The 13,901-nt window shown below is 43.1% G+C and overlaps 1 protein-coding gene across 2 annotated transcripts in view; it reads right to left on the bottom strand.

The window, feature by feature from the left end:
* PIK3CB (phosphatidylinositol-4,5-bisphosphate 3-kinase catalytic subunit beta) overlaps positions 1–7,041 on the bottom strand; it is a 225,015-nt gene extending 217,974 nt beyond the window's left edge. For both annotated transcript variants that reach the window (XM_032771148.1, XM_032771156.1), the window contains exon 1: positions 6,707–7,041. The gene's annotated coding sequence lies outside the window, so the exon portion shown is untranslated. The remainder of the gene's footprint in view (positions 1–6,706) is intronic.
* Between the last annotated feature and the right edge of the window lie 6,860 nt (positions 7,042–13,901).

Here is a 13,901-nt window from a genome sequence, read left to right as displayed (position 1 = left end):
GTAGGTTAGCGTATCTCAATCAGTGTTTATGAAAATAAGTGTGAGCAGGAGGAAAAGGAAATGGTAAATAAGGTAGAGGAAAAAATGGAAGTGAGGAAGGTCAGAAGGTTATTTATATTTTTACAATATCTTTAAAATAAAGTTCCACCCTATGGAGAAATATGTGCCAGAGCAAACTTTTCAGCACACAGGAAGATACGAATGACCATACTGGAGTAGATCTGAGGTCATCTATCCTGTCTCTAACCTCTCTCAGTGCCAGATGCTAGACACATCCACATTAATATTTGGCAAGCCTAACTTGAGATTCTCATAGACTGATCTAAAAAGCTGCGTGTTACTACTATTCACCATAAACTTTCCTTTTTGTTAAAGCAGCACTGTATGAAAGAGAAGGGAAATCTACACTAGAAGTAGGGAAGCTGAAATGATAGGGCATACAATTATTTGTGACAGATTAAGCCAAGGATGAAACTTGATATAATGTACAATGTCACGGCTTATCTTTCTCCTGGTTCTCAAAACATTGCATTTAAATGTGTGTGTCATGAGTGTGCAAAATCAACTTGTTGGCTTGTCAACTGGACTGCACAGGTGCTAACACTAGCAGTGTACGAAAGGGGCCACTTACTCAAAGCAGAGTCTTGTAGGGTGATATCTTAAGGCCTGTGCAAGCTTCCAAATCCTGCGGAAGCAAGTTCTACATTAAGATAATATGGCAGGGAATGTTTCACCGGTGGGTCTTTCTATCCCCCTACAACACTGGCTTCTCTATGGTTCTTTATTAGGGCTTGTCCAAAAAAAACCCCAAAACACTTCAGTTGAAAAGGTTTGACTGGGAAATTGAGCATGACAAAACAATATTTTTCATTAAAAGTTTCTACTTACGGCAGAAAATTTTGACTTTATGTTGAAAAACCAAACACTCAAAAACTGAGACATTTTCTGTTTTCAACCAAAACATCACGCTGAAAAGCAACACACTTCACTCTGGGAAATGCTGATGTGGTTCCTCATGGGAGTCTTCATGCTCCTCTGAGTTAGATCCCCACTTAGACTACACTTCCTATGATGCACCATGATTAGGGACTCCCATGATACTGGAGTGATTCACTAAGATGGGAGACCACAGTGCAGCCTGGGAGATGTCGTCTGGCTGGGCAGCATGCCCCACAGAAGAGAATTGGGGCAATAATGCACCTAAACTCAATTCCCAGGAGGCACTGCAGAAGCATTCTGAATCAAAAGTTTTTTTTTTTTTAATTTTCATAAAAAAAATTAAGACAATTTTTTTTTTATTTTAATTTCTCAATTAAAAAACAAAACAACTCAACCTCCATGCCTGACCACTCTTGCCTTCTGAAGGAGTCCCGGAGACTTCGGCTGCCAACTGTGGAGCCAACCGCATTAGAAAGAGATAGGGGACCCAGCAATGGGGATATTAAGTGTGAGCTTCCACCAAAAAACTGGTGCTTGTGCAAAGACAAGATGAAAGATTGCAAGGAGCTCAGTTGCTGCACTTCAACTTTCTTTTCCCCGGGCATTTCTTCAGCCCATGGACCTGACCCTTGCTGGCTGCCAGCTCAGTTTCAGAGGTTGCCTACTCTTATTCTCCACAAAGTTAACTGGGAACATGACAAATTGTCCTGACATCACCAAGCACTGGCATATTGTTTTTTAGGTTTAGGTATAAAACCAGCTACTGATACACCACCTACAAAGCATCATTTTAATACAGGCCCCAATCACATGGAAATGCACACCCAAAATGTAGCGCCACTGAAGTTTTATGAGCTCTCTTCCAGGATGTAATGGTTATAAGAAGTAAAGTGTATATATATATATATATATATATAGCGCCGCACTTTGAAACGGGAGACCGCCCTTTGATACGAGAGACCGGGGTTCAAATCCCGGTTGGTACCCAACTTTCCAGTAGGGGTCCTTGGGCAAAAGACCCCAACTTTTCCAGGTTCAGACGGGTCCTTAGGGCAAAAGACCCCCTAACGCTTCACCTGCCTAAACCTCAAAATTATGAGAAGTGACACGAACTAAGGTAGAGTCATGCTGGCTCGGACCGTCCGCTCTATCCGGATTAAACAAGGTTCCGCGCCAGATGCTTGAGGCAACCAGGACAATGCTGATGATAAGTGGGCTACCTGGAGACCAAACCATTTACATGGACGAAGATCAAGAGAAATCTGGAAATTGATGGAAGGGTAGGACCTAATGAGAGGTTGGATATATGCAACGTATGGAGGGGACTTATGGATGGACAGATAATATCCTACAGGTCCACACTTTACTGAGAAACAGCTAGTTAACTCCAATGGCTTCAACAGGGTAGTAAAAGATGGAAGCTGGCTTCACCATGCTTGAGATAGACCAAACTACCACATTACAGTCCCAGGACCTCAGCAGAGACCTGGAAGAACCCTTGGATGTGTCAGCCCACATCCTGAACAGATGAAAACTTCACTCCCCAACCCCCCTCCATTGCCAGCCAGGCACAGCAAGCTTGACAATATGAGGCAATAAGATTCTATGAGAGAAACTAGCTACAGTCAATACCTCGAGACCGATTACCAAGGCTCAGAGTGCGAGAGAGTTATCCATTCAGATAGTATGTTTTTAGGAAGATGCCAACATGAGCTCCTCATTCATGACAATCCCTACTACCACCATCAACTCAAACCAATGAACTGGCTATATTCGCTATCGCTACAGCCTCTCGTATAATCCTGGAAGATGCTTGGCTACAAGACAATTCAAAAGAAGAACAACAGTAATGTACTCTCACACCCTGGAAAATGAAGCGTTGGAGAGGATAAGATCAACCGGCGACTCGGGAGAAGAAGTTAGTCAGCTGGTAGAAAACTACAGAAAGGGTGTAAGAGATTAAGGCATGAAGACCTGCTGGTGGCTACTTGAAAAAAATACAATGGAACCCTGACTTCCATCCTGAAAGCCCTAAAGAGAGCTTGCTAAACAAACGGCCTCACAGCACTGGTTACCAAGGCTCTACCAGGAGAATACACCTAGAGAGTCAGAAGGCCCAAAAAAGTTCTACATGCCCTGTTCTCTCAAGCAAGAGGGAGCCATCCGTCACATGGTGTAAACTCCCACAAACCTAGCGACCGTGCAACCAACACACATATAACAGCAGAGCCATCCAGCAGCAGGAAAACTGAACAGTTACTGGAAAGAACATTCATGGCGAAGAAAGGAGAAGACTCATAACGCCAGTGCAAATGTGGGCTGCAGGAACCTGCGAACGGCCGCGCACACAGCAATCTCCCAGAACAGAAACCAGTTCACCAATCAACAGTCTGAAGAATATCGCAGCAGCGGGGGTCAAGAACATGAAAGAGCTGGACAGCACCTAGACCGAGACCATGAATCCAACACCTACTGGCTAAAGAAAAACTAAACAGCATGTGCATGAATGGTAAGCCTCGCTAGCAGCTGGTTCATTCTTTGTGCTGCTTAGGGCAATTTCATGTGGAGACTTGCTGGGTTAGTTTCCTTTAGCAGTAGCGTGTTGGATTCATGGTCCTGCGTCTAGCCGTGCTGTCCTAGCTCTTCATGTTCACTTGTACCCCGCTGCTGGATATCTTCTACTGTGATGGTGACTGGTTTCTGTTCTGGAGAGATTGCTGGTGGCTCCGTTCTCAGGTCCTGCAGCCACCTTTGCACTGGCGTTCTATGAAAGTCTTTCTCTTTCTCTCACATTAGTGTTTCTTCGCAGTACGGTGTTTTCAGTTTTCTGCTGCTGGTATGGGCTTCTGCCTGTTTATTGTGTTGTTTGCACTGTAGTTCGGAGTACACCTTGGTATGGCTTCTTGTGGAGAACAGGGCATTTGAACTTTTTGGCCTCTGCTTCTCTAGTGTATTTCTCCTTACCTGGTAGCCCATGTGCTGTGAGCTTTGTTTAGGCAGTCTCTAGGGCTTCGAGGAGTCAAGTTTCTTTATTTTTTCAGTAGCCGGGTCTTATCCTTAAATCTCATACACCCTTCTGTAGTCTACCAGCATGACTAACTTCTGGCTCCCGAGTCGCCTTGTATTCTTATCCTCAACCTCATTTTCCAGGATGTGGTAGCAGTACGGGTTGTTTCCTTCTTAGATTGCGGTAGGCGGGCAAGCATTCCAGGATTACAAGAGGCTGTAGCGTATTACCCAGTTCATTGGGTTTGAGTTATAATAGGTAAGGTAGTAGGGGATTAGTCATGAGTGGCTCTGATTGGCATCTTCTAAACATACTATCTGATGTACTCGGTTCATCTCCACTGAGCCTATGTAATCGGTCTCAAGAGGATTTGACTGTAGCTAGTTTCTCCATGATCTTATGCCTCATATCAGCTGCTGTGCTCTGCAAATGGAGGGGGTGGGAGTGAAGTTTCATCTCAGGTGGGGCTGTGCATCCACTTGTTCCTTCCAGGTTCTTTGAGTCTGGGATGTAATGTGGAGTTGGTCTACATCTCGAAGCTGTGAGTCGAGCATTTCCTCTTTACTATGTATGAGCATTGGTGGTAACTAGCTGTTTCTCAGTAAGTGTGAGATGTAGTCTTTTGTCCATCCATAGTCCCCTCATACGTTTCATATAATCCCCTCTCATTAGGTCTACTGTTGTAGTAGCATTCCATCAATTCCAGATTTCTCTTGTCTCGTCCATGATATGGTTTTGTTCCAGTAGCCCACTTATCATCAGATTGTCCTGGTTCCTCAACATCTGGTGCGGACCTTGTTAATCCGGGTGACGTCCGAGCCAGCATGGACTCTCCTAGTTCATGTCACTCTCATTTTGAGGTAGGCAGCTGAAGCGTTAGGGGGTCTTTTGCCCAAGGACCCCTACTGGAAAGTTGGGTACCAACCGGGATTTGAACCCCGGTCTCTCATATCAAAGGGCGGTCTCCCGTATCAAAGGGCGGCGCTCTTAACCACTACGCTATCCAGTCACTTATATAAGTAGACTCTTAGCAATCTGTTTCATGCATTAACAGCTCTTTAACTAAAATAACCTGCAGCATGCTACACCTCTCAACACAATGTAGTGTCTGAAAGGGACACATTATAGCAAGAATCTCTTCTGGCCAGTTAGGAGTCAGAGGGCTATTTGGGAGAGAGTCTGGCCTGCTGAGTAAACTGAGTCACAGGCTATTGATTGGATGCTTTCATGAGGAGTCACATCCTGAGACAATATGAGAGTTGGAGTAGGCCCAGTGAGAAGTTTAGCTGGGAAGGAAACATGGAAAGTGATGGTATCCAGAGAAAACCTTGGTATGCTAAAGTCAAGCAAGCAACATGAAATGCTTTCTGTTACTAAAGAACTACAGATTATAGCTTTGGACAGTAAATATGGAAAATGTTTAAGGAAACAGATAACACTAGAGAAAATTAGGACACTGTTTAACTGATGAAGGGAGTGAGCAGAACATTCTTCCCCTCCCCATACCTGCCCCAAAGGCCCCAAACCCACACTGGAGGAGAACAGGAGGAGCAGCAAGCTGACAGATGGGTGGAACTTTGAAGATGCTGCCAGTCACTGTTCCACATGCCCAGACAAGGGTGGAGGGGGCTTCCTGCAGTGAAGATGGCAATTTGGCAGCTTTTCCCAAGGGTGCCCCCCTCTTATCTTGCTTCTCGTCCACCACCGCCTTACAGGACATCTCTTGAAGGTGAGGGCAACAGTTCTGGTGGGGTCCCTTGGACTTATGTCCCCCGGCCTGCCCAAGAACCATAGAGGCAACCTGCAGTGGATTTACATCCCTGAGGGTGTGAATCAGGAACTCATACAATTGACATCCACTGAATGGAAACTGAGTGAGCAGATTGCTAACAAGATGAGAAAAGCCATCCATGGATGCAGGACTATCAAGTAGAGAGACCACACATGGGGGTGGGAGGAGAGGCAGGCTACAAAAGGGGGCCCAATTCTCCTCCAGTTGAAACCAATGGTAATTTTGTTGATGATATGGGAACAGGATCAGGCCATATTGCAGTTCTGCTTCTGCAATCTGCTTTGGGTAGTGCCTGTAATGCGAGGGAAATCCCAGGGCTTCCATAGGAATTAAAACAACTATGGAAAGTCAGTGCTATCCCCTTCATTTCTACACTAGTCACAACAAACATACTGTTAGCCAAAAGCTGGTTCCCAGAATGTGTTATTAACAGACCTTAAAAAATGAAAAAGCTCAGGAAGTCTTTTAAATAAAAGAATCTCAAATCTCTCAGTTAAGTATTTAATACCCCATCCAGATAGAATTCAATCTCTTTACTTTTTCTGGCTTTAACAAATAATTTAAGTATTTTTCAGTCAATATTCAGCAAAACAGTGCATTTCCAGTTATTTTCTTTCTAGAAGTGTTAACAACATTCATCTCCTCTCCCCTCACCTAAAACATTTTGCTTCTGTAGTGTAGACACAAACTCACCTAGCAAAAATCAATTCATTCCCACTTTATTATTGTTCCAGCTTCTCACCATCTACTTAACTCATAGCAGAGTATCTTGTGTCTCTGTAAATTTAAGCACATAAACCCTGGTGAAAAGCAGTTCAGGCTGTAACTTTTGAAAACAAGGCTACAAGAGGTGAGGAGAAAGAATTTCCTGGCTAGCTGATGTAACACTTTATAAATAGATGAACAATCACTCTGAAAGCCTGTTTTTCTTGTAAAGAGAGGAGGAGGAAAAGAACCTGCTTTCCTACCCTTGTTCAGGTCTCTGGATCAGATCCTCTAGGAAGGTGGGACGTAGCTCTCCTAGTTTGTGTGTGTTCTCTAGCCAGGTTTCCACAAACACACACGTAAATTACACAGAGGCTCTACTTATCAGCACAGCTGGCGTTTCATTCCGCCGTCATGTTCCTGCAGCACACCCAATTCCTTTTGAAGTTTTAGTCCGTCAGTCTCCCACCGTGTATCAATCCAAGGTACAGGCTGAACCTTTTCCCTCTCAGATTTCTACCAAGTGAACAAATAAAAGCTGATAAAGATCTGAGCTCCTGTTGAAACAGAATGCTTTTGTCAGCCTGCAGAAAGCCTAAATAAAAGATGGGATCTGCCAGTGACTGGTATGTAATGAGTAAACTCCTCCTCTCGGCTAGCAGGGGGAGGGTGTTGGAAAGATAGAGTGACTGTGAACAGACTGACTTCCTGCTTGGATGAATACAAAGGTAGAACTGCTGTGCTGAATTAGTATTTTCAGCAGTGTTGTACACAAACACCCATGTTCTTAAAACAAAGGCTGCTCCAAGTACACAAGAGCCAAAATGCAGTGATATTTTGAACCAAAACCTTCTTTAAATCCCTTAAGTAACTACCATGGGCTTCAAATCAAAATCTGGTTAAAAAAGATAGGATAACAGTTGCAGCTTCTGTGGACAAAGCAGTCGGGTAGTGATGTTAAAGTTATAGTTGAGGAGGGGAGGCCCTTTCATTTCAACTTTTAATTTTCAGACCCTTACAGCTTTTCAGAACTTTGCCCTAAGTCTGATTGTGTGTCTTTAGCTGTGTGCATGCAGTTATTCTCAGTCCAAAGGTAAACCCTCTAGGAAGTTTAATAGCATGTACCATAGTACAAATTGCTGCATGCATGCCAGGAGGTAGTTACAGTTACCACTGGAAATCATAACCTTTCCTGAGTTTATTTTTATTACATTTTCAATCATAATGTTCCATTATCAAAGCTTTTAACATCAAATTATATTAAACACCACCCAAGTTCTAGTTCCCTCTCCCTCAGTTTCTTTCAAATTCAAATCTTAAATATTGCAATGAAGCTGTTGGTTCATCATTGGATGGGTACGTCCTCTTTCCTCAAATGAGCTGCTGGGTGAAAAGGACTGAGTCACATGAAATTCTGCGAGGGCCACAGACCCAGCTCAGCTTCAAGTCAACAGAGGGCACTATGTTACCAGGAAAAGGAAGTGTTGTCATGAGGGTAAGAGAATCAGGCAAACAGCAGACTGGGCTGAGCCTGCTGAGCATCCTGTATCTTGCTTTCCTACCTGCCTCAGCCTAAAAGGTACCAAGTTTTGTGACACTGCTCAGAAACGGACATATTGAACACAAATCAGAGTCTATGGTCATAGACAAGTTATTTGCAAATATGCAAATCAGTTAATTAAATTTGCCTAAAATATCTCAGGGAGCCGCACAAATCTTGGCACCTATGGTCTGGAGGCTGTCTGCAGAGGGAAGGCCAGGAGGGTGAACCTGCAAGCACACATGAGCCAACCACTAAAGCTGGATGATAGGAGGACAACAGAGAGCTGCCCCTCAGTGAGACCAATGGAGGGAATGTCCTCTGTCAGTGGGATCTACAGGCAAATGCTGAATTGCCTCCTAAGAGGCCTGGACTAAAGGAACTTGCCGTTGCAAGCTTGGGAAGCCCTACTGGGCAATGGGTCCCTATCTCCTATCCTCTCTTCTCTTCTCCTCTCCTCAGCTGCTGTGGGGTGGGGTGGTCAAGGTAGGTTACTGTTCTTTTCTGCCAGCACTCACATGCATACTTAGCAGAAGTGTACATTTCATGAAAGAAAAAGGACAAGAATCACTCCAGCTCTTGCAGCAGAGTTCATGATACACACAGCACACTACCAAATATCCAAAAGGGACTAGAATACCACAGCACTATATGGACACCCTCTAGTGCAGGGGGTTACATTGTATTCCATTGGTTTATTCCCAAAGAGTTCTACTAGGCTCCACAGTACTACACCGTGATATGACACATTTTGTTTTCCTGCCAGGAACGAAGAAGTTATTGGAAGAGCATTTGCAAAAGTATCTGCAGTGATTTGAAAACCAACCTATGCCACTGTCCTTATATTGTCATTATCAGGCCTGCTTGATGAACTGCAACCAGTATTGTCAACTCACAATTTTTTTTGTGAGTTGTGATATTTAGTGTTTTCAGTAAATCTCCAATTTCTGGAATCATGTGATCACACGAGACTCTCACCTTTCTTTTTCTTTTTTAAAAAGTAAGTTTGTGCTCCATGTGGTTTGTGGAGAAATGCCTAATAATGTGATTCCTAAAGACACAAAAACCAGAAAGCAAGTAATAGGAACACCAAATGTATTATTTATCTTCATGTACAGCACCTCGCACAATGGGGCTCCAATCCTGACTGGGGTCAGTAGAGATGCCATTGTTATAATACTACTAATAATTACTATTAATAAAGTGGTGTAAAGGAAAGGAGAATAAGACCCATTAAGCTTCTTGTCTTTATGCTTGTGAGGAAAACTTTCTGAATGTGACCTAATGGCAATGTTGTTTTCAGACAACAGACAGCCTGTCTGCTGTCTGTCATATCTTTCATACTTTTAAGACCTTATTATCATTGTGCTTTGGCATCATTCATATCAATTTACTTAGCATTCAGAAAATCCTGATAATCTTATCTCTGATCTCTCACCATTTCAGTTTCTTTTGTATCCTTCTTTCTATTTAACACTGCCTTTTTTTAATTCTTCTCTTTTTTTCTCCTTCCTCTCTTATCTCTCACCAGCCCCTTTGAAGGCTGACCCTGGTGGTTTTATTGGAGGGAGGCTTAGTGAAGAGGTGGGTCTTGCCTCATTACCTGAAAGAATGAAGAAACTATATGCATATTTTCTGGAAGAAAGGGGAAAGCAGAGTTCTCAGCATCATATCTGAATTCCATACTTGACTGTGTTCATGTTGTAATTCCATACATGTGCCTGTCTACACTTGCCTGGCTGTTATCATGTAATGATATTAAATAGGTTGTTACAATGCTAATTTTTAAAAAAAAGTTAGACCATACATAGACCATAACAACTACAGCAATGATGTTGCCAACCCAGGCTTTCAAAAATCATAAAACTCGCTTAAAAATCATAATGTTTTTGTATATACAAATTTTCTTCCTGGCTTCTCAGCCTTTAGGTCACACTTGAGATGTATTTTCAATATCTTGTCTGCAACCACAAGGGCTAGGAATTTTTTAAATGAAAGCAGAGACTCTCACAGAGTCACATGACTTCAGGAGCTGGGGCTTTAGGACAAACAACTATTACATGACTCAGGATAAAATTGCAAGGGTTGGTAACACTGCAGAGAGTTCATTCTGGATCTGAAGTAGATGTTTGCATTTGCACTGTGTCCTAACTAGAGCTTTGGCCACTGTTTGAGTTTGAGATGGCAGCCAGAACACGCTGTTCTATAAAGTATCAGGCCAGTTATCAGATAATATCAAGTTCCACATTAATGACGGAACAGACCAAGTTGCACCAAGAAGTAATCATTGTCTTCGGGTATCTCAAAGCAAATAATTTAGTGGTAAGAGACAAGTGTTTGTGTAAGATCTCCTATGCCACCCACTGCACAGTCAATGGCACAGGAGTATGTCAGGGATGGGCAGCACTCAGATAATCCTGGACTGAGGAGCGGTCCATTGGGGACCATAGCCAGCTGGTGTAGGTTAAAGCAAAGGCTAGGCTGCTCTAAGCTGAGCAGCAGGGAGGAGTGGGACAAGAAGAGAATGAGACATGTAATCTGCTCCCTGATAGCCCCCACTGCTGCTCCCACAGCAGCAGAGAGTCTGGGCCTATGTCTGCTTTCTAAGGTCACAATCCCTACTGATGGGCAACTACTTCCATCTATAAAACATGCATGAGTGCTGACAGGCATGCTACATTATTTCCAAACCTTTGACTCTCTTGTGAACTGACTGGGATTTATGTGTACCCAGAAGGTTTTTTGATCTACAGCTGGGAAGTATGAAGATCACAAGACTACATTATGACATGACTGTCAGGAAAGCAGAGAAATTATTATTCACTCTCAGGAAACTTCATGACAATCTCATTAGTTACTACTTCTGTCACTGTGTTAACTGAAGCTGCCTGTAGGCCAAATCCCAAGATCCTGACTCAATTTTTACCAGGTCATATTCAAGCAAACTCCCTCTGATAACAGCTGAGGGCAAGATTCTGATACCTCTTTACATAGATGCAGAGTATTGTGTGAGCATGCAAGGAGCATGAAGTCAATGCTGAAGCTGATTGAGTCTTGTGTTCCATTAAGGCTCCCACTGTTTTCAGTGAACTGGTTATTGCATCGGTGGGAGTTTCCTCTCTATTTCACATTGGTCCTCTCCCATCACAAGACCAGTTTTCTCAAATGGAGGTTCAGGGCAGCCAGTTCTAAGGTGGACCTGCTCCTCTATGTTCCTGTACACTGACTGTAAATAACTCTGCTCCACTGGTTTAACTCTGGTCTGAAGATGTTGGGCTCTGAGGTCTGCTGTACCAGGCACTGACTCATACGGCTCAGCCACAAGGCAAGTTAGCTGTATATTTGGCACTCTCTGTAGGAAACTGGGTAACCTCCACCCTGACTAACCTGCTTCTAGTCTTCCATCTCCATAATTACACAAGAGTCTTTACTCCGGGGCTGGGTAGGTGCCATTCACTTCCCTTTTCTAAATTCAAAGCTAACTTTTTTGTTACTTTTAAAGAGACTAATTCAGAGTCTTATTAATTGCATTTATACAGACCCAACCCTTAGTATCCACCTTTCAAAATATTTGTTTTAAAGATTATCACTTAAATCCTAATATTAAAACCCACGATGAAGGGAAGCTACTTATTCACAGGAAGTCCTAGTCACGCTGCATCAGTGCTGTTCATACTGAGGGCTTCCTCCACTAAAAACAGTTTAGAGGAATGTTTAGTTGATTTAAAAAAAATTGCTAGAACTAAAAACTGTACACATTTCTATTGATCCTAAGTGCTATAAAATCTTAGTTTTACAAAAGTGAAATTTGGGGCCTAATTTGACAATGCAGTGTCCCTTTAAAGCATTAGATACTGTCCACATGAAAAATATCCACCATACTGAGCAGATCAGGTGGCAACAGTTTCCCATCTAACCTAAGCAACTTCCACCATCTTGGCTCACAGCAACTTACTCTACATTAGTACCATAAGCAATACAGAGCATGGACCAAATACTGATCTGGTTTAAGAAGTATAACTCCATAGTTACATCAGATAAAATCATCTCCTGTTTTAATCCAGTGCTCTTGAGTAATTTCATTCACTTGAATCCCATTAAAATCAGGTGCTCAGATACCTGGGTGATGGGCATAGTATAAGTTGTGTGCAGTACCATGCATGACATTTTATTAAATTATCAAATGAAATAATTTGCATATTTGCAAATATTTGTATATAAAACAAAAACTTTGACACATCCTGAATCAAGCAGTGGCTGGGGTAGAACATGGAGCTGCACAAAACATGGCAGCTGTCACTGGGGGCGCTAGGGATGGGTGAACGCTAAAAGTTGCCAGAGGATAGCTGGGTGATGGCTGACTGATCTGGGCACTATTTGGCTGCCTAGGGAGTAGTAGTGGGGGAAGAGGGTTGGAAGAATCTGAAGAGGTGCTGGATGAGTTGGTGCTGGGGTGGCTGGACGGTGCATGTTTGCTTGTTGCCTGGGGTTACTGGTGTGTATAGTGAAACAGGTGGGTATTGAGATATATGTGGCTGCTGGAGGGAGCATGCTATAGCTGATTCTTGAGGATGAGGGAGTCAAGGGCCTCGCCTTGTGCTTTGCAGTTGCTACTGCTATCAGTTTCTCTTCCCAGCTACTCTTTTGTGGCTGGGATCCAGAGTAGGAGCATAACAAGGGCATCTGGCTGCCTGTTGAGTGGGCACCATGGTGGTCAACGGGCAGAACTGCAGACAAATGCCTACTGCCTTCCTGAAGCTCAGCTAGGTGTGTGAGAATCCAGGTGAGACGTGGGAATATGTGACAAGGCTGCCAGACAAATGACTATCCCATGAAATGCCTGGTCTCTACACATGGCTGCCAAGGGTCAATGAGGCTGGGGCCTCGCTCCACTGGGTTCTGTACAAATACAGCAGACGACAGTCTCTGCACCAAAGACATTTCAACCTAATTGTAAGCACTGTGCTTAGTAGTAATTGCTTGCAGAAAAGGGACCAGAAGTTGACCCTTGAAATTGCCCTTGTACTAAAGGGAAGGACCTCAGAAAGAATAAAGCACACTGGAACATTTGCAGCTGGTCATATTCAAGCAAAGAGACAACTTTCCAGCACATCCAACGCGCACATTCCCTACTGCTGATGTGCAAATCAACCTAGTGTATTAAATCTGCAAATGTCTCTTACTCTGAGCTGTCTAGAGCCCCAGCTGACCTTTCCATGGCCCTGAGATTCAGTCAAGAAATGTTATGAATTTTACATCACATACAGTAATTACCCAGAGGAAAGAAATCCCAGCTAACTTACTACCCTGTACACTTACTGTGTGCTGCATCCAGGGAGTTGCATGATCAGTGCTTCCTTGATACAAAATGGCATAAATGCTGAGTGATGCTGACAAAATGCCTTTTCCCAGAGAAGCAGCGAAAACACATGTAGGGTTTACAGCAAGACAGTTGTATTTGCACAGTCAGTGCAGTATTCACAGGAATGGGCATGTGCAATACTGTCCTATAGCGTTAATGGTGTGGGTTATTTACTCCTATAAAATATTGTGGAGTGTAAAACCAGCCTGTGGTAGTGCAAATCACATTAATGGCATCTTTATTTGTTATGTTAAACATCTAGGAGAGGGGCATATAGCTCTTTAAACCTCAAAGGTAGTTTGTTTGTTTTTTTCTTAGCTTCATAAATCTACACCCCAAAGAACTGGATTGCTTCTTATCATATACTGCTCATTTGGTTAGATTTAGTGATCAAATTAGGGCTTGTCTTACATGGAAAAAATCATTTTTAAATCACAGTAGTTCCTAAAGACCCCAGTCAGGATCAGGGCCCCACTGTCCTAGATGCTATTGAAAAAAAAGCATATTGAAGACTTGATTCCTGGCACAAAAAGCTTTATAATATGAGAAAACAAAT

The sequence above is a fragment of the Chelonoidis abingdonii genome, chromosome 8 (genome assembly GCF_003597395.2).
Source record: "Chelonoidis abingdonii isolate Lonesome George chromosome 8, CheloAbing_2.0, whole genome shotgun sequence".
NCBI classification, from domain to species: domain Eukaryota; kingdom Metazoa; phylum Chordata; order Testudines; family Testudinidae; genus Chelonoidis; species Chelonoidis abingdonii.
Note: the sequence above shows the minus strand (reverse complement) of the source record. Positions and strands in the feature narration are given on the sequence as shown.